Raw genomic sequence first — 19,114 nt, 5'->3', positions numbered from 1 at the left:
AAAGAGGAAGTTAAAGACTTGGGAAAAGTCTTAGGGCCCAGGAATAAGAAATAGAGATAAATGTAGGCCAAAAGTTATGTTTGAGGCCTCAATGAGGTGAATTTTGAGGTTAAGCCAAACCAGGGGTAAAATCGTAATTTTGTAAAGTTTTGGGCTGGTAAGGGTAAAAATAGAAATTATGCCTGAAAATCCCAGAAAAATCCCAGAAAATGGGAAATGGTAGGTCAAGGCCTGAACACCTCAGAAAAATTTCAGAAAAATGGGAATAAGGTTCAGAGGCCTGTATGAGGCTAAAAATGACAAAAATGCCCCTGGAAGGAATTTGTGGAATTCCTAGGGTTTTGACTGATTTTGAATATTATTAAAAATGAATTATTTAAAGTATACAGAGGCCTAAGATAATTGGAAGAAAATGGAGAAAAATACTTGAGGAATTATCGCAGGTTTTAAAAATAATTCTGTCCCCAGAAAGCGAAGAGGTTGGCTTTAATGGAATTTAAAACCTATTTACATACTATTCGGGGAATGTCAAAGTCAAATGTCTAGAGGTTGACTTTTGACTTAAGAAAAATTAGAGGAACTCCCCGTGATGAATGAATAGTATTGGTACCCGGAGATAGATTCTCGGAGTTGTGGATCGGTAGAAAGAATTCAATCAAGTTCACTCTGAAATAAATATTATTAATTATTTTAATTATTTTAATGGACGAACAAGGGAAGAGCATCACTCTCTCTTTAGAAATTTTATATAATGCCATGTGGATTTATTTGGGGTGAGAAAATAGTGCCAAAACATGCCCCAGTGGTTCTGGGTAAGTTAGGGCCCGAAAAGTACCATATACAGTGCAGAATGGCAAGGTAGGTGGAGGAATACCTAAGGGTTGTATTTTGCACGAATTTTATATTAATTTCCTCCCTATTTTAATCCTTAATGATGAAGGAAAATGGAAGAGACAAGTGTACGGTTAGATGGGAAAAGAAGGTATTATGTGTATGACTGGATGCAAGACACTTGTATGGTCGGATGCAAGACACGTGTACGGTTGGATTAAAAGCATGTGGATTGATGATGTAAGCATGATGTCATCATGAAGAGGTAAGCATAATGTCATAGGACACTTGTCACCACAAGATCAAAAGAGAAAATGGACGGTCCAGATCAAGCCATACAATTTTAAGATTAACGGCCCAGATTCAGTCCGGTTCTCTATAAATACCCCTCCCCACCCCCCCATTTCGTCCAAGCTCCTTGTACCCATGGGAAAGCTCTGGAAAAATGGTTTCTAGAGAAAGAAAGAAGAGGGAGAAAGAAAGGCCAAATGGTCCTAGGCAAGATCAAGCTCTAAAACAAGGTATGTTCATGGTTTCTGATATAGTTTTCACTACTCTTGTTGTTGTTGAGCTTGGTTATGGATTTTAATGATTTTTGGGAGCTTGAAACCCTTGCTGCATGAAATTGTTAAGTGTGAGGGAGGATGAAATTGATGTTAGAATAATGTTTAAAGGCTTGAAAGAAACACGAATCAAGTGGGTTTATGCTGAAATTAGTTGAATTTCATGATTGTGTAACTTCAGGATATATTTTGACCAGACCTATTTCTTGTACCTAGGATGTGATTTTGATGATTTTGATGCTTCCAAAGTGTTTAAAATAAAAAATTGTGTAGGGATAAGATGAAAGAATGAAGTTGGAAGCATTGGAATCAAAACTAGAAATTAAGTGGCAGATTTTGGTTTTTGGCCTAGAACTAGGGAAAGGAATTGGAGTTTGATGAATATAAGCTCATATTTGGATTCTTTGGGCAAAATTGTGTAGGATTGGCATAAGGGAATAATTTTTACAAGGCTAGAACTCTACATTATAAGTTAAGGAAAAAGGGATTAAGTTTAAGGACTTAAATCTTCCATATTATGTAATTCTTAGTCCTAATGAGTAACGTGACCCTTGTGACTGTGATTAGGATCTTGAGGCATCCAAGAGAAGGTTTGGATGTGATTGAGCAAGCAACCTTAATGGTTGGAAACAAAAAGGGAGTAGGAAGAAAGCTTAAGGACACAAGGTAGCAAACTTGACCTTACTCTTATGTGCTTGGTATTTGCTTGCATGTATGACATGTTTCTATGTTATATGATTTTATGAACTCATGTTTTGTGATTGTGAATGTGTTTGAAATATGCCATAGGCCTATGTGTTTTATGATAAATACATGATGATTGCCAAATATGTCATTATATTATAAAGATGTTAAGTTGCATGTTATAAATGCCAAGTTTGCCATGTATGTTTGGATGGTTATTGTTTGCTACTAAGATTCTTCCGAATCTCACCCTCCCTTAACCAATCATATTAGGTCAAACGATAAAGAGAAGGCCTGCATGAAGAAGGACAAGAAGATGGAAGCAAAGAAAGTAGAGAATTTACATGGTTTTCAATGTAATGATTGACATCGCTAATTATGTAATTAATTATGGATGTGTCAAGCATGAAATGTGACATAATGTTTGATGTATAATGTAATATCATGCAACTCAAAGTATATGAATGAATGGAAATTCATAAGGCTAGTTGTTGCATGTTCGAATGAAGGGAGAATTAAAATAAGAATTGTTTAATGGATAAAACGTAGGTCTTGGAACAGTCAGTTTCCAGCTCTAGTTTGACCCATCAAATGAATGAGTTAAGGCAGGAAATTTAATGTGGTTAAATTACACATCCTAAGCTTTAAAACAAGTGGTAGATCACTTAAAACGGATGTGTGCGCTAACAGTTATGCCCTCCCGAAGTTGGACCTATAATCTAGAAAATATCTAGTAAACAGTAACCCGAGAACGAATCCCAAGTTCAATTTACAGGATTGTTTTGGGAATCACTTGAACCATAACGCTTCCAAACACGTACTCTAAGGGGTTAAATGAAGGATGTTTCACATAGCAAACATGGTATCAGAGCTTCTGCGTTTGATCCGAACTCAGAACCGGTGTGCGCTGGAAATCTCACAGTGAGAGAGAGAGAGAGAGCCGTTACGTCATAGTGAGAGAGTGAGAGGCAGTACCAGATATTTGGAAGGAGAAGGGGGTGGACTACACCGCCCCTTTAGTTGTCCTTAGAGGCCACCAATTGGCACTTCCCAGAGCTCTAGTGACGAATAGAGCGGCGTGTGAAGCCCACGCGCCACCACTCTCCTTGAGTGTAAAATCCACGCGCCGCCACAGCAGAAGATGGACAGCAACAATTTCCCCCTCTTTTCGATTCTATTTAAAGGAACTCAGCAAATATGAGAATCCACCCAATAGCCCTCATATCTAGCACTAACTCCCAGACACAAAACAATAGTTCTTCAACCTCTTCTACCTCAAAAACATTTGAAATAGCGTCTAATTTGTCATCTACCACTGAAACTCAAACTATGGTAATTAACCATAAACTCAATGGTAGCAACTACCTTCAATGGTTATAGAGTGTATTGATGTATTTGCAGGGAAGGAGAAAGGAGAAATACATTAATGGACAGGCCCCTCAACCTCTTCCTAAGATCCTACTTTTGGCACATGTTTTGCTGAAAATAATCAGGTAATGACTTGGTTATGTAATTTTATGACTCTTGAAATTAGTGAAGGATATCTTCTTGCTAGGACTGCCAAAGAGATATGGGATGCAGCTAAACGCACATATTCCACCTTTGACAATACCGCAGCCTTGATCTAACTGAAAAAACAACTCAAAGATATGAAGCAAGGTAACTTAAATGTGACCCAATATTATAGTAATCTAATGCGGATTTAGCAGCAACTTAATCTCTTTGAAGTTCACCCATGGAAGAATGTTGAAGATGCTCAGTACTATATGCAATTGGTTGAAAAAGAACGAACTATTGAGTTCCTATTGGGGCTTACTAATGCATTTGATGAAGCAAGAGGAAGAATTATGGCATTAAAACCCCTACCTTCCTTGTTTGAAGTCTTCAATATGGTTAAGTTTGAGGAAAGTTGAAGATAACTTACTCAAGGCAGTCAAATTCCTGGAGAAGGATCAGCCTTAATTACAAAAGGCCCACCATCAGTAGAACAGAGTGAAAGGAAGAGCAACAAGTGGTATAACCATTGCAACAAGAAAGGCCACACCAGAGATGAATGCTGAAAATTGCATGGAAAACCACCTAATGGAAAACAGAAACAGTGACAAGATGGAAGAAGCTATCAAGCATCCTTTGAGGGGAAAGGAGAAGAGGACGATCGCTTGAGCAAGGAAGAACCGTAAGCACTGCGCAGAATCCTTGAAAAGCAGAACAAATCAAAAGCAATTCCTAATGTCAACTTGGTGCAATCAGGTAATTCTATTGTAGCCCTTAATGCTATGGTGACTAGTGAAGACACTTGGATTGTTGACTCTGAAGCTACCGATCACATGTCTGGTAACAAATCCTTATTCACAAAAATTAAATATTGTCATGAAAACCTTAGGGTGAAAGTGGTTAGTGGCATATTTACAAAGGTTGAGGGAATTGGAATTGTTGCTTTATCTAATGATTAGGAAACATACAATGTGTTGTTTGTTCCTGCCCTCACATGTAACTTGATATCTATGAGCAAATTGACTCAAAGTCACAATTGTCGAGCCATTTTTTATGCTAATTGCTGTACTTTTTAGGATTTGACATTGGGGAAGAGGATTGGGATTACTGCTAAAGAATGGGATGGACTCTATTACCCTGAAGGCACGAGCATCAAGAATAAAAGAAAGAGCTAGAAAGGCGCTGGTTAGCTCTAAGTCTCGTAATACTGATGTACTCTTGTGGCATAATAGGTTAGGCCACCCTAGTTTTAATTATATGAAGCATGTGTTTCCTCATTTCTTCAATAAAGACTCTATTCCATTTCAGTGTGAAACTTGCCAAATTACAAAACAAACTCGATCCTCCTATCCTAAACAAACCTATAAACCGACTACCCCCTTCACAATAATCCACAGCGATATATAGGGACCAGCAAAGATTAAAACTCTGAGTCATGCGAGATGGTTGGTTTGTTACGTTTATAGATGATCATACCCAAGTTACATGGGTTTACATGACGAAGGAAAAATCTGAAGTCCTACAAATATTCAAAACTTTCCATTCCTTTATCAAAAACCAATTTCAAAGCTCTATTAAAGTGTTTCGAAGCAACAATGCCAAAGAATACCTTAGTGGATCATTTCGGGAGTTCCTTGATTAGCAGGGGATTCACCATCAAACCTCCTCTGTTTATACACCTCAACAAAATGGTGTGGTTGAGAGGAAGAATAGACACTTATTAGAGGTGACTCGAGCCCTTATGATGGAACGAAACGTTCTTGATGTGTTTTGGGGAGATGCCGTGTTAACCGCAGCCTACCTTATTAATAGAATGCCATCTAAAATTCTTAACTTCCGTACCCCTAGTCAACAACTTCTCGAAACCTATCCCAACTCACCTCTCATAACTACCCTTCCCCAAAAGGTTTTTTTGGATGTGTTGTCTTTGTGTATAAGCACGATGGAGGAAAATTAAGTGCAAAGGCTGACAAATGTATCTTTCTCGAATACTCCTCTACCCAAAAAGGCTATAAATGCTATTGTCCCACTACCAGAAAACTCACCATCTCTAAAGATACTGGCTTCTACGAAGACGATGATTATTACCCCAAATTACCCATTCAGGGGGAGAACATGAACTTAAAATGGCTAAATGTGGATTCTACACCTAATAAACTCACTCAACCACCTCAACCTCCAGCCCAACCTACACTCACTCAACCACCTCAACCACCAGCCCAACCAGAAGTTTCAGAACTAGAACCAGTACATAACCCACCTGAGCCTGCGACCACTGTAAATCCACAAACACACCCCAAACTGAGGAGACTAATGCTGAAATTGAAACTAGGGAAACTGAAGAGTTGAATCCTAGAACAGATAAAGAAGATGCTCAGCAGGATCAGGAGGACAACAACAATAGTAAAGTCCCTCTCATTCTAAGGCAACACCATGACTCTAACCCAATATCAAATCCTGAAGAGTTGGCATGGCCTATTGCACTCACAAAAGGGGTAAGGACTTGTACTCAACATCCTATTCAAAGATTTGTCTCATATGGCAATTTATCTACTAGAATGCAGAATTTTATGATGAACAGCTCACAGATCAAAGTACCAGATACATTTTAACAGGCCATGGCTAACCCTAACTGGAAACAGGCAGCAGAAGAAGAGTTGAGAGCCTTAAAAGAAAACAACACATGGGAAATCACAGCTCTTCCCAAAGGCAAGAAACCAGTAAGGTGCAGGTGGATTTTCACTCCCAAGTTTAACCCTGATGGAAGCATAAACAAATACAAAGCCATGTTGCTTGCAAAAGGGTACACCCAAACTTACGGAATTGATTACCAAGAAACTTTCGCACCAGTGGCAAAATTCAACACTATCAAAGTACTATTGTCAATTACTACCAACTTAGATTGGTCTCTACATCAACTAGATGTAAAGAACGCATTCCTAAATAGAGACTTAAAGGAGGAAGTGTACATGAAAATCCCAAAAGGAGTATTAGCTCCACACAATTCAGTTTGCAAGCTCAAGAAATCTCTATATGGGTTGAAGCAATCTCCGCGAGCTTGGTTTGATAGATTCGCTAAAGCTGTCAGAGAGTTAGGCTACAGTCAAGGACAAGCTGATCATACTCTATTTGTCAAGCATGATAATGGAGGAGTAACTATCCTAATTATGTATGTAGATGACATAGTCATTTTAGGGAATGATGAGGAATCTATCGTCCAACTAAAGAAGGCCTTGGTGAAAGAATTCTAGGTGAAGGACTTAGGACAAATGAGGTATTTCCTCAAAATGGAAGTAGTAAGAACTAGAAAAGGTACCAATGTGTCTCAGCGAAAGTATACATTGGATTTGCTCCAAGAAACAGGAATGCTTAGCGCAAAACCAAATGAAACTCCCATGGAAGATTCATGTAATCTTGAAGTCAAACCAGAAGGAGTACCAGTTGATTCTAAAAGGTATAGAAGACTTATGGGAAAGCTGATATACTTGACTCATACTCGATCGGACCTCAGTCATTCAGTTGGAGTAGTAACCCAGTTCATGCACTAGCCTCAGGAGGAGCACATGGAGGTAGTGTATAGAATCCTAAACTACCTCAAACTCAACCCCGGAAGAGGAATCTACTTCAAAAAGGGAAGCGTAAGGAATATAGAAATCTACATAGATGCCGATCATGGGAGGTCTATAGATAATAGAAGATCAATTACAAAGTATTGCACCTATGTTTAGGGAAATCTTGTTACTTGGAGAAGCAAGAAACAAACAGTGTTGTCTAGAAGTAGTGCAGAGATAGAGTTAAGAGCAGTGACCCTTGGGGTGTGCGAGGGAATTTGGCTAATTAGACTTTTGAAAGAGCTAAAGATTCCATATGAAGGACCACTAAATCTATGGTGCAACAACAAAGCAAGCATTGAGATGACAAGGAATCCAGTGTATCACAATCGGACGAAGCATGCAAAGATTGATAGGCACTTTATTAAAGCAAAGATAGAGGATGGCATCATTAATTTGGGCTATGTACGTTCAGCAAATCAAATAGCAGACATCATGACCAAACCTCTGGCCAGAATCAAGTTTGAAGGGCTTCGAAGCAAGCTAGGAATGATTGACATATACTCTCCTGCTTGAGGGGGAGTGTTAGAGATAAAAGCCCATAGTCCTATCCTGATTGTTAGCCTTGATTATAGGAGATTTTAAATGGATACTTTCCTATCTTATCTGCCTAGATTATCTTCTTTGATTCTGGTTCATTAATATTGATTGTAATCACCGGATTATTCTCCTCTTAGTGAGATAACCAAATGCCTATATATTGTAATGCTTTCTTATCAATAAAATATACGAGTGAATCATTAAGCATAGCAAACAGTTACACCAACATATCAAGTAAAATAATTTTTTCTCTTTCTTTCAATTGCTTTTCACAAACACTCAAGCCTAGCTATCACCATCAAATTCAATTAGATAGATAAGTTCATACGGGAGTACATGCAGGAGGCTTTTGCTTTTAAATCCACATCACGGGATCCTAGAATTAGCCTAAGTTATAAGTTATCTTATGATCGTGTTTAGGACACTGACGATTAATTCACATACTTTATCTATTGTTAAAGGAAGAAGATGCCACCTAGGGATAGAATAATAACTCAAAGGATTGCTGCTGATACAGCATCTAACCTATCTCATGGTACTGCTTTGCCTCTAAAAAATTGAGGACGAGGAAGGGGTAGAGGTTCGGGACGTGGCGCGAGTCATTGATCTGACGATAACCATATAGTTCATCCTGATGAAGGAGTGTAAGATGTGGGCCTTGAGACTAGGGAGGGAGAGACTACTTTAGAAAATGTTATTGCTGAATTTTCTGAGACATGACAAGCTATGTAAGAAATGATGAGAATGCTAGCCTAAGAGCAGCAAAACAATAGCAACAAGGAGTTAAGCTAATGAATGAGCAAGAAACTCAAATAGCAACAACACAAATGGTAGCTCAAAGAGGAGAGGTTTTTTTGCTTAACTTCACAAAGCTTAAACCTCTTTCATTTTCTAGTACAGTTATAACTAAGAATCCACATGACTTCCTGGATAAGAACTTTCAACTTTTTAGAGCATTGAGGTGTTCATCAATTAGGATTACTCAACATGCTGAATTTCACTTGAAAGAAAACGCTAGATAATGGTATGAAGTAATGATAATGAGAATGCCACGAGAATCACCCCTATTGAATAGGGAGGAATTTAACCAGCCATTCATAAGATGAATCCTACCATAAACTTTTATAGATGCTAAGGCAAGGGAGTTTGCAAGGCTAAAGAAAGCAAATAAAGAGACTGTTAATGATTATGAAGTGAAGTTCACTAAATTGTCCTGCTATACCTCCCACTTAGTAGCTACAGAAGAGATGCGAGTCAAACAATTTGTCCAAGGACTAGCAGATTATTTGTTCCGATCAGTGTCTAAAACTTGCTATGAGTCTTATGAAGACGTAGTTGAAAGTGCCAGAGTCTTCGAAATTAGAGTAATAGAAAGTAGGAGCAATTATAAACACACCAACGTGTAGAGACTATAGTAGGCAACAAGCAAAGTTTGGGTGATAATAGTATTGGTATAGGGACACTTCAGGCTATCAGGGTCACAGTAAGCCCTACCAATAGCAAAAAGCTCAAAATTTGTATTATTCATTGGGAAATCGAAGTAATCAGCCACAAAGACCCCAACTGAACAGCAATGTAGGAGGGAATCTTGGAAATCCCTTATTTGGTCTAAGACGTGGCAAATTCCATACTGGTATTTGCCTTGGAAAAGCGTGTTATCACTGTGAAGTACTGAGTCATACCAGGAAAGACTGTCTAATGATAACAACACAATAAATGCTTCCTCAAGTAGCTAGCCCTACAACATTACCACCACTAATGCCAGTAATGCCAGTGGTATCTATGAAACAGATTGGAATACAGCCAACACGGAGATTTGGTAGGGGATAACCTTATGACAGAGGGTTTAGTGGCCAAAATCAAAGCCAAACTATAAGGGCACTAGCTTGAGTTTTTGTTATGACCTATCCAAATGCCCAAGTGTCAAATGAAGGGGTTACAGGTATACTCCTTATTTGTACTTTTGATGCCTATGTCTTGTTTGATCCTAGAGCTACACGCTCTTCTATATCCTCATTCTTTGCCTTGAGATTTAGGAGGGATGCAATGCTGTTAGATGAGCTTTTAGTAGTAGCCATACCTGGAGGAGATTTAATTATAGCAAATCAAGTATATAAGCCGTGTAAAGTCTCTATAAAATGTAATAAATCATCAGTTGATTTAGTAGCCCTAAAAATGGTGGATTTTGATATGATTTTATTTATGAATTAGTTAACTGCCAGAATAAAGAGGTGCATCTGAAGACACTTAAGGGGGAGACATTTACCTTTCAAGGTATTCGGAGTTTAAAGACACTTAATCTAATATCAGTGTTTGGGGCTAGGAGGTTGTAAAGAAAAGGATGTAAGGGGGTATTTAGTAGTGGTTAAAGACATACAGATAGCAGAAATGAGTTTGAAAAGTGTACAGTTCCCAGATGTCTTCCCTGGAGACTTACCCTGTTTACCTCCTAAGTGAGAAGTCGAGTTGTACATCGATTTAGTCCTTGACACCTAATTTATATCCATACCCCCATACAAAATGGCCCCTACGGTATTAACAAAATTGAAAGACCAACTGCAAGACCTCAATGACAAAGATTTCATGCACCCTAATTTATCTCCATGGGTCATTCGTGAAAAAGAAAGATGGCTCGATGTAATTGTGCATTAAATAGGCAATTAAACAAGGTAACAATAAAGAATAAGTACCCATTACCATGTATTGATGACTTGTTTGATCAATTTCAAGGTGCCTAATGCTTTTTAAAGATTGATTTGAGATTAAGGTATCATTAATTGAGGATTAGAAAAGGAGATATCTTGAAGAATGCCTTTAGGACCCATTAGCTTTTAATGATGTCATTTGGGCTTGCAAATGCCCTAGTGGCTTTTATGGATATGATGAATAGAGTTTTCAAGCCATTTTGGATTGTTTTGTGATTGTGTTCATTGATAACATTATCTTTTACTCAAAAAGTATGAAAGAGCATGAATAACATTTACGATTGACCTTATAGACTTTGAGGGAAAATCAAGTATATGCTAAATTCTCTAAATGTGGTTCGAGTTAGACAATATAGCATTTGTTGGGCACACAATGTGTAACATTCTAAAAATCTTAACCCTACAAATAAGAGAATTAAACAGATCAAGGGCCAGTTAAGGCAGAGGAAAATATGGCTAGTAAATTGTTGAATTTAAATTACAATTAGTGACCAGACTGATATTTTAAATATAAGTTAAAGGAGGATTTAATTGGGATGTCAAGTTAGAAATTCCCAAAAATTCCCAACAAATCATGGAAAATGAAAATAAGAGTCAATGAACAATATTTAAGGTCTCATAGGAATTATTGGAAGGAAAATAGATAAATATAGAATTTTCTATATTTATAGGAATTTTTTGTTACACCGGGTAATTGTAACCAAAAGTTAATTATGAAAAATATTTAGAGGCCTTAGTAATTCCGGAAAAAATGTGAAAAAATATCTTGGAGGATTATAATAATTTATAAAATTATTCTAGACTTCAATTGATGAGGATGTTAGCTTTAATAATATTTAAAGGCGATTTTTTGTCGGTAAAGTACTGATTTTGGAAAAAATGGAATCTAGAAAATTCTTGAGGGAATTAAATTTAAAGAAAAATCATGAGACTTTCCTACACTATGAGAAGGCTAACAGTGTGTTGAGATGAATTTTTTGAGACAGTAAAATTGATAGGATAAGAAAAAATTCATGAGGCACTATATCACTATTCAATATAATGTAAGGATAACCAAGGAAGTAGAAAATTTTGCAAAAATTCCCCGCCCATCAGGCCCAAAAATCACGACTAATTAGACCCAAAAAAGGGAAAATATTTAAATAAAAATGAAAAGAAAATAGAGTTTCTAGAAGGTAACTAAGAAAAGTTAATCTTGGATCGAGGAAAGTTAACTGTTACACCTTACTTCTATAATACTTTAGAGTCCATTTTATATGAAATTAGATCACTTTTCATGGCCTTAACCTCAAGAAAAATAGATTTAGAATGTTGCTTTACGGATTCACTGTTCACCTGCTAATTCCAGAATTTCTGTCCAACTTTGAAAATTTGTAATTAATTCTAGAAAAATATAAACAAAGTGTTTCCAAGTCCTACTAAAAGCTCTTTAGAGGAAAAATAATTTTAGGAACCAATTTGGTGTGAAACAGTACCAAATTTGTACAGAAGTTACTACTATTCTATTGGTCAAGAATTTTTTTCTAGATTTCAAATCCTAATTTTAAAAAATCACCATAAATCGTGTGTGTGTATATATATATATATATATATATCCAAATTGAACATTCTACATATTGATTTAAAGCTTAAGACATGAATTATAACCATGACACATTTCAAAATTTAATATGAACCAAAACTTAGTCAAGTTATAGCTCTAAGATAACATCTTAAAGGATTACAGTTGTAACATCCTACTCTATACACCTAGATGAAAGCAAATTTAAAAACTATAGTTGAGAGTTTACACTAAAAAGGTGCTATTTTTAAAACTTTTTATCTACTTTGACTCAAAACTTATAATTTTAAACTTTGAAAGTTTTATACAATATAATAAGACCTTACCCAATAGCAATAACAATTTATCAGAGCTATACAGATGTTACTTCAGAAAACTCTACTTTTCTGTTTCAGCTCTAATAAATCATACTTTGTAAATCCTAAACCATTCATACTATATATGTCATTAATATATGCATATATGTATGCTAAGTACCCAGTTATGCTAAGCTACCCCCCAAACACTCCTCCTTATGGAGGTACATACATCCTATAAGTGGAAATTACATAACCTCACCAAAATTGAAATATAAGCATCACAAAAGGAAAGGGGAAAACAAACATTCAAGATTAATTAACTAACTAAACACTAAGCTCTTCTCTCCTTCAACCTTAACTAAGCTTCCACTGGCTTCTTTTTTCCTTTGGATGAACTGGGCCCTATGGTTAAATAGAAAGGAGGGGTGAGATTCAAAGAATCCCAATAGCAATAATCATATTTCATATATTATGCATGGTATAAAACTGAGCATGCAAAAAAAGCCATGGAGAACAACACCTTACAAAATAACTAAACTAAATAACTAACTGAGGCATACTCGTTGTGTTTTAACTAAATCTCATATAACTGTTGCACATAACTGAGTAACTGAATAACTGAGCAGCTACTAACTGATTAACTGAGATTAACTGAGCATATACATATTGATTAACTGAACAGCTGCTAACTGATAACTGAATAACTGAGCTGTTGCTATCTGATTAACTGTATAACTGTGTAGTTGCTATCTGATTAACTGAATAATTGTGCAGCTGTTAACTGATTAACTGTTAAATGCACATATACTGGACAGCGAAATGCATGCACATGGCCATGCCACTAACTGGTAAGGCAATTTACATGTTCTCATGCTTAACTATAGCATTATGGCACAAATAGATATGCAACCAAGACAAAACATATAAAATAATGATTAAAGCTACCTTCCACCTGCTCTCCTTCGCAGGTACCTTGCTCTTGGTTTCTTCTTGGTAAGCTAGGACGCCAATTAAATCCTAACATTACAAGTACATATATAGGGTGAGTTAAAATTGAGATTTTGGTTAATCCATAACTAGCCAAACCTCTTTATAACCCCCGCTCAGGTGTACTCTCTTCTCTTAAGGTGGCTGGTCATCTCGGCCCAAAATTTATACTTCATCCACGTATTTCCAAAGGTTTCTAACACTTCCCCTTTCTTATGTTTCTCTTAACTTCCTATTCTATTATGATTTAGCTAAGACAGTACAATTTAACTTAGTTATTAACTCTTCATGCTTCTTAAATAATTGCTTAGCATCCAAGAACACAAAACAACAAACTTAAATCATCGTTCAAATACTCTTCGATCATAAATAGCTATATAGAATATTAACTTGACATTTAGAGATGTTTAAAAGGAAAATCAAATTAGTTCTTGAGGTCTAATTCACTCTTATACATTTCACAAACATGGATGGTTTCATCAATCATTTTGGTTTCCTTTATTATCTGTTTTGAACATTTAATCTCACTCACATAGCTAAGAATAACAGTTTAACATCTAAACATATAATTCAGCGACTATATTTGAGCATTTGTTTAACACTATATATCAGCAACTTTATCCTTATAAATACCAAAGAGCAACTTCTGTTGGATCTTTAGCTCTAAGCCTTTTATTCTCTTCATTATATTAAGCCTTTAATAATTCACACATTGTCATTCTTAATAAAACAGTGACTGTCTTATGTTCTTGATCTTTAAATTACAGAACATGAGATTGTAGTAGTAACATAATCAATTCTCACGCAGCAATCATGACTACTCTTAATAGAATTGAGAATTCCTTACTTTCAATTATCACATGTCACTCTAACCATTATAAATAGTGGGTAGCATTTATCATTGGTAATAGCTACAACAAGTTTATATCAATTTCCAACATTCGAATTCAATGAGCAAGTATCAGCACATCCATTATGTCACATTCATATAACTTTATAATCATCTCATTCAAGTACATTGCGCATTTCTCATTCATGAAGTATTTTCTAGATTATTCAGCAAACTTTTCCAAATTTAATATCATCAAATTGCCAATTAGTCATATGTTTTAGTTTTCTAAATGTTAGTTCTTTTGTGAACAAAACCCATTTTAATATCTTCAAACACACAAAGCTGTCATTATCATCTACCAGCAGCACATTTAACAATCTGAATACTCATAATATTTCAGGTATTATATAGAAATTTATTACCAATTTTCTTGCTTCAATTACAAACTCAAAACATTAGAATAGTTCAAATGTCCACAGATATAATAATCCAATTTGAAACACGAATCAGCAAAATTCACATCAATAGCATTCTCAACAAATTTCAGCTTCCAAAACAGCAATTAACAAGTTCAAATCAATTTTCAGTGTCCATCTCATCCAGCAACAATAATATAACACGCACATACATACATACATACATATATATATATATATATATATATATATAGCTTAGTTATTCAAGCTTCAATAATTCAGTTTGGCCTCATGACAGCATCCTTCTTAAATCTAAATTATCATCCTCATTTACTAGCTATCATCATTTTCACTCAGCTTGATTATCATCCAACAGTCTCATGGTTCCCTTAAGAAATCTAGTAGCATTTTAATAGTTTAAACCACTGTTATAATATCAATAATAGCGGCATTTTGAAAGTTATATAAAAATACTCCAGCTTCACGTATCCAGATCACACAACCATACACATATATAGTTCTTATTCCTATGCTTCCTTGAATTGAAGGTGATGGCGCGCGCGCACACAGACAGCAACAAAGACAGTACATTCTGCTATATTTTCAACCTTCAAAATACTTACATATATAATATATATACATGTACACACCAGTTCGGAAAGTGGCAAGTTGCAACACAGACATGTATATCAACTTAAATTCACGTGCAATCTGAGAACATAGATGAGCCCAGATTTCAATCAGCAATCATTCAAAGTATTCAAGAATGCAATTTTAGTTTCAGCAACTTGGACACCGCAGAAGATCAAACAGGGGCGTCCTTGCTACGGCTAAATACCAAAACAGATTTAAAAACGCAAAGCTTCGATCTCGGCAATATGACCCAGAATTTGGATGACATCTACCATCAGTGTTCAAATCTTTTCTTAAATTTACTCGGTACATTATTTTCCTTTAGTTTTAATCGCCTCTAATGCCCCCAAATCAACACCTAGAATCCGATGGCCCTCTCCCAACTCAGACCACTCTAATCGAAGAAATCAAGGACGAGAAGAGGCTGAACGGCTTACCTTGGTTAGACTCTAGTGTTGCATGTGGAATGTGGCCACTCTTCTCTCCTCCGCCACACACTTCGATTCCTGTTCTCTCGATCTCTCTCGATGGACCTTCCCTATCTCTCAGACTCTCACTCTAATATATACCATCAAGCTTATTGGATACAATTCTTGTCTAACAAAAAGAAGGGAAGCGCGTTGAAGGAAATCTGATGCAAGGAAACAGGTGGCTGAAGGTACTGAAAAGGAGGCAGAGCACGTGACACGGAGGTAAAAATTTGGGAACGACCATCGAGGGGAAAGACACAATTGGGGTAAAAGGCAAAAATGTTATTTTTGCATTATCTCAATTCTCCCCTTTTCTAAATTTTTACTTTAATCTTAAATAGTTTTTAAAATTGATCTTCAGTATTTTGTAGGAGTTTTCTTTCTTTTTAGCTTCTTTGGCTCACTAAATAATTTTCCTAAATTTTGGAGGCTGAAAATTAACCTATAACTAATTTTTTTTGGCATTTCTAAAGAAAATAAGCCTTTTATTTAGGAAAATAGATTTTAAATTATCTCTACCTTTTTATTCATCCATAAATACATTTATCTCCCAAAATAGTTATCTATAATTTTTCCTTAGTTATTTTAGGTCACTATATATTTTTAATAATTATCCTTCTTTATTTTCCTATATTTCTTACTCAATAATAGACTTTTATAGAATAATTATTTTCCTAAGGCCTTAACTAAATATTTATGCCTCTCAAACATCTTATAAATTTTTAGCTTCAAAATTTAGGATATTACAACAGTATCCATGCATACATTTAATTACATTGTCAAAAGTCAAGAGGGTTTCATAGATATACACCATTCTGTCAATGTTTTCTCCTTCTTCCTAGATGGTTCAGTCCCTAGAAAAATTCTATGCTTTTGGAAAGAATGAGATTTTATTGACATCCCAATAACAAGATAAAATCAACTATAACATCAAACATGCACTATCATCAAGCATTTCAACATTTGCTATCAATAGGAACTAGCTCTTCCTCATAAGTATTTAATTTCTAACATGTAATAGCCAAGGCATTTCAATGTAAAGAGCATCCATATAAACATTCATCATAGCTCAACCACATAGTAGCAATTATCCATGCATCAACAATCAATACAATATCAACATTAAAGTTAATTAAATCTTGCTACCTTGATCTAATTGCTTTCTTAGTCTTTGTTCTTACTCTTTTCCTCCATAAATATTGAATCCTAAACATCACATTACAAAAAAAGGCAAACACATTATGATTGAAACCACACAAGACTTAATGACAAATCTTAAGTAACCCTTAACCCTTAATTTTTTGAATTTTGGAGCTTTATTTCCTTTAACCTAAAAATTATTCTCTTAGGTCAATCTTACATAATTTTTCATGTAGAATCCAAATACAAGCTTGGATTCATGAAAAGAAAAATCCTTCCTTTCCAAACAGATTTGGGCGAATAGGGTGACACAAAAACTCTAAATTTCCAACTTTAATTTCAATGGTTCCAAAGCTTATTCTTTAGATTTGCCCTACACCATTTTTCATTTTAAACCCAAAAGAAACATCAAAACTCACAAAATCATATCCTATAGTAAGGATTCAAAGTTGGCTGAACAGCACACGCAACATCCATATCATGCAATCTTTTAAATTTCAACACAATACTACTAGAAACAAGCTATAACCAATGTGTTTCAACTAGGTTTAACATCAAAATTATCCTCCCCTTCTCTAACATATTTCTACCGGAACCTTCCCTTAGGGGAAACAACATTTTTCAACTACCCAATCCAAGAATACAAAGCAATATACAAGACAGAAAATCCTACTAACATTGTATCCAAGCTATATGATCAAAGTAGGTGGTTTTCTCTTGATTGCACTTCAAGAAAACAATTTCCAAGAACCTCCCCTGGGTTGGCTGAAAATGGTGTCTTGCGAGAGGGGCAGATGGCTATTTATAAGCCAAGCCTCATGTATTAGCCATCCAAGATTAAACTAATTACAATGATGATGTGTCAACACCCTACTCAATCTTGAACTAATTTCCCTTCTTAAAATAATTCTAAATGAAATTGATTTTTCAAAGTCAAAATCCTCTCTATACTTGGCTTGACAAGTGGCATCTTAATCCTCTCCATTCATAGCTTGACAAGTGGCATATTGTGGGTCAAGTAAAAGACAAGAGAGTGTTTTTTACTTTATTAGTACACTTTGCTCTTAAAATAATTCGTATTTTATAATTATAGTATCTTGGCCATAGTAATTGTTTTTTTTGTCAAATCTATAATACATTCTTATCATTTTTCTCTTCCCAAAATATCCTCCTTTGTTATCGTCACAATTTTTTTTATTAATAATAAAGAAGAAAACTATTTTTTCTTTCATAGTGATTTCTTTACGTGGGAAGACATTTAATAAATTTCTAAACATTTAAGAGGCTCCTTTCTACTTCATAATCTCTTATAATTCCTAGTAATGCCTTGCAAATTTTCTTTGAATTTAATTATCCTTAAAAGTATTTATTTAGAATTTTCCAAATAAGAGTCCTAATTTGGCTTAATTAGCCCTTTAATTCCTTTATAATTTTTTAAAAGTAATTTGGGAAAAAAAAACATATACACTGTCATATGATTCTCAAGGTACATTATCCTTATTTTTTCTCCATTTTCTGAGCCTCCAAAACATTTTTCATAATTAATTTCTGACTAATTTGTCTTAATTAGTCAAACTTCCAAAATTGACTAAAAATTCATAATACTTATTTTCCATCAAAATTATAACTTTTTGAGACTACTACACCCTTCAGGGGGCTCTTCCCTAGTTTTCATAATTATCCAATAATTTTTGGGAATTTTTAATATATTTTTTGAAATTACATAAACCTGTCTGTAACTTTTAGGAACTATACTTTTGTCCCGACACTAACATAACTTTAAGAGTTGTGTCCTCTCATTTTTTTCCCATCATTTTGGCCCTTAAATGTCTAGGAATATCCTTACTCCTATTTACAAAATTACTGGATGTGATATTAACCAAGGGTAAAGTGTGATAATCATATCATGACATAAGAAAATTAAAGTGATATTATCTTAATGACATCACATGAACAAGTGGCAAGATCACAAGTTTCTTAACTTAGGATTTATCCATACACGATGTGATAAAAATAAATGGCTAAGATTTTTCCACTTATACCTTGTAATTTCTTCAAACTTCAAGAGCTAAGAACTAAAGCAAGGCTCTATAAATAACCCCCCACCCATGCATTTCAGCCAAACAAGGAAAACAAGGGGAGGTTTTGTTACTTTTGAGTTTAGAGAGAGAAAAGACTATTTTTAGAGAGAGAAAGTCCACCCAAGTTCAAGAAATCACTAAGGTAAGCTCCCAAGCCTTTTGTGATTTATTGTTGAATGTTTTTATGGCTTCTTATATTGATTTGGATGGTCATTTTTCTAATGAAAAATGATGCCAAAATTTTTAGAAAATTGGAAGAATTTAGCT

The 19,114-nt window shown here is 35.2% G+C and overlaps 1 long non-coding RNA gene across 1 annotated transcript; it reads right to left on the bottom strand.

Moving 5' to 3' along the window:
* Positions 1 to 12,670: 12,670 nt before the first annotated feature.
* Positions 12,671 to 15,676, bottom strand: LOC114738794 (uncharacterized). The gene is made up of 3 exons (XR_003739561.1): positions 15,594 to 15,676; positions 13,234 to 13,305; positions 12,671 to 12,690 (listed from the first exon to the last, which is right to left on the bottom strand). It is a non-coding gene; the product is annotated as an uncharacterized LOC114738794 (long non-coding RNA).
* Positions 15,677 to 19,114: the final 3,438 nt, after the last annotated feature.

The sequence above is a fragment of the Neltuma alba genome, unplaced genomic scaffold, assembly GCF_004799145.2.
Source record: "Neltuma alba isolate B1F8T4 unplaced genomic scaffold, ASM479914v2 tig00013687_pilon, whole genome shotgun sequence".
In the NCBI taxonomy this organism is placed as follows: Eukaryota; Viridiplantae; Streptophyta; class Magnoliopsida; order Fabales; family Fabaceae; genus Neltuma; species Neltuma alba.
This window is presented reverse-complemented; position numbering and strand designations above follow the sequence as displayed.